Source organism: Furipterus horrens, unplaced genomic scaffold (assembly GCF_987537825.1).
Source record: "Furipterus horrens unplaced genomic scaffold, mFurHor1.1.pri manual_scaffold_17, whole genome shotgun sequence".
NCBI lineage: Eukaryota > Metazoa > Chordata > Mammalia > Chiroptera > Furipteridae > Furipterus > Furipterus horrens.
In genome coordinates this window covers 94285421-94288172 of record NW_028327187.1, presented here as the reverse complement: position 1 = coordinate 94288172, position 2752 = coordinate 94285421, and the positions used below count along the sequence as shown (strand labels likewise).

The following is a 2752-nucleotide window of genomic DNA, read 5'->3' as shown; positions in this document are numbered from 1 at the left end:
GAGTGTGTAAACAATATAGCTTATGATGAACCCATATTTTTTTTCTATACATACAAAGTCTTGCTAGTTGCTAAGCCAAGGGTGCCTACACACCTAGCCCCGATGCAAACTTGAAACATTGAGTCTATAAAGAGCTTAATGGCCTCAGATTTATCTATATGATAGTTCCACTTGGATGTCTAATAGGCATCTCAGATTATATGTAATATGGCTTTCCCGCCCTTCTACCCCATGTATGCCCCTTGCCAAATGTTCCCAAATTAATTAATAACACTACTATCAATCCAGGTATTCAATTCTAAGCACCCGAACCTATATTAATTTCCTCATTTCTCACTCTTCACCTCTGGTCCATAAGCAAAGCTTGTCAACTCATCCGATCCATCCAGAATTTGTCCACATCGCTTCATTTTCTCAGTCACCACAATAGTTGAACCCCCATTGTCTTTCACCTGGGCCAGCTACAAGAGCTCTCAACTGGTCTCCCAGCTTCAGCTCTCCCCACTCTCTACATTGTTCAAAGCAGTGAGTCACTGATAACATGCAGGGGAATTTTTTCAACTTAATATTCATTATCAGAAATTGGACCTTCAGCCTTGACCTGATATTTTTCAGTCCTATGGAGATATTTTGGGGTCTGGGGTACCATGTTACCTTAATGGAAGAAAGAGTACAACTGAAGCAAAAAAAAAAAACTGTATTTCGATGTTTTGTAAGGACACTATGCATGGCCAGCATGGTGACCATGGGCAGTCACTCCCATGTCTATGGGAAAGCCAACCTAAGGTTCAGCTATCATTACTGTTGCTCAGGATGAATTTGTCAGAGGTACTATGCCAGGGTGGCTTCTGGGCTCTCCATATTGCTATCCAGATATTGTTAAATGTAAGAAACCCTTTATTTTTATTCATGCCCAATCCCATTCTCTTCACTCTTTCTCTAGGGTCAAGCACACCTATAATTTTAAGGCCAGGCTTTACACCTTTAGCATGGACATGCATCAACATTCACCAGCCCCACACCATCCACCTCACCCCACCCCCATAACCATACAGTTTACGAGGGGCTGATTAATACTGCATTTTCCAGCGTGCCACAGGATACACTCTCAAGCCATCCAGGATCTCATGGATACCTCCTCCCACCATCCAGAGTCCACAAAATGCCCCCTTCCACCATCCAGGGTCCAGGGAACACTCACTCCCTCCATCCAGGGTCCAGGGGAAACCCCTCCCTCCATCCAGGGTCCAGGGGAAACCCCCTCCCTCCATCCAGGGTCCCAGGGAACAGCCCCTCCCTCCATCCAGGGTCCAGGGCTATACCCCCTCCCTCTATCCAGGGTCCCAGGGAATACCCCTCCCTCCATCCAGGGTCCAGGGGAAACCCCCTCCCTCCATCCAGGGTCCCAGGGAACAGCCCCTCCCTCCATCCAGGGTCCCAGGGAATACCCCCTCCCTACATCCAGGGTCCAGGGGAAACCCCCTCCCTCCATCCAGGGTCCCAGGGAATAGCCCCTCCCTCCATCCTTGGAGATCCCAAAATGCACATGATTGGGGTTGGGTGAGTGAAGGGACTCCTGCATACCTGTTTTAAACTTAAAAGGTGAGGATTTTGAACTCACAAACCATCCAAAGACCGTTATTCGTTAGGAATCAATAACTTTGTTGGAAGAAGCGGTAAAACTCAAACGTAAAAATGAAGAGAACATTTTGCAAGGGCCCTGTGGCAACAGGCACGCTGGGCTCGGTGACCAGGGGAAGTCCCCCCGCGGCTGTCGGGGAGGCAGTCCTGGTTCAGTTCTTGCTGGCACCCAGGGTGAGCTTGTCGAAGAGGTACTCGGCCAGGCCAGATTCCGGGGCTTCCTTCTTGCGCAGGATGGCGACGTGGTCCCCCAACTCTTTGATGAACACCACCTGTTGGTGCAGGAAGTGGCGCTCCAGGAAGTGGCACAGGTGGGCGTCCTTCTTCCCGGTGGCCAGGCGGTGCAGATCCAGCAGGCTCTGGTTCACTTTCATCGCCAGGGTCAAGGCGCACTCCAGGGCCCTCAGACCGCTGTCCCATCCCTTAAACTGCGGATTGCCGGTGTCCTGTAGTCTGGTACGGCCCCCCGCGCAGGTTCTGAAGCTCCATCAGCTGCTCCGCGTGCTCCCTCTCCTTGCTTGACCTCCGACGGAAGAACTGGCTGAACTGCTTCAGGGCCACGCCTCCGCCGTCGAAGTGGAAGGCCATGGACAAGTACACGTTGGAGACGTAGAGCCGCAGGCCGATGTGCTCGTTGACGGATGCCTCACACAGCGGGTGGTAGTTCTGGCGCACGTACAAGGGCGCGGGTTGGATCTCCATGTCTGCAGGTGCGGGGCTCCAAGGCCAAGGCGGCACGGAAGCCGAGGCGGCAGCAGCGGGGCCGAAGGTGGAGACTGCGAGGCCTTGGGGTGTCCCGGCAGGAGGCGTTCAGGGCAGCTGAGGCAGGCCTGCTGGAGTGTTAGGCCGCAGGCTTTGACGGTTGGCTCTGGGGTGGGGCCGGAAGTGCATTGGTGGAAGGGGGCGGGAGCATCCGGTACAGGGCCAGCGGCGGGGGCTCAAGGGGGCCCAAGCGGGCCAGCGGCATTGACATTTTCGGGGGAGGGCATGGGGGAGGCCCAAGGGGGCCAGTGGCATCGACATTTTCCAGGGTGGGGGGGCATGAAGGGGTCCCAGGGGCGTCCAAGGGGGCCGGCGGAATTGACATTTTCCAGGGTTGCGGGTCGTGAGG

At 54.0% G+C, this 2752-nt stretch overlaps 1 pseudogene; it reads right to left on the bottom strand.

The window, feature by feature from the left end:
- Nucleotides 1–1793: 1793 nt before the first annotated feature.
- LOC149991620 (ferritin heavy chain pseudogene) lies at nt 1794–2343 on the bottom strand (annotated as a pseudogene).
- Between the last annotated feature and the right edge of the window lie 409 nt (nt 2344–2752).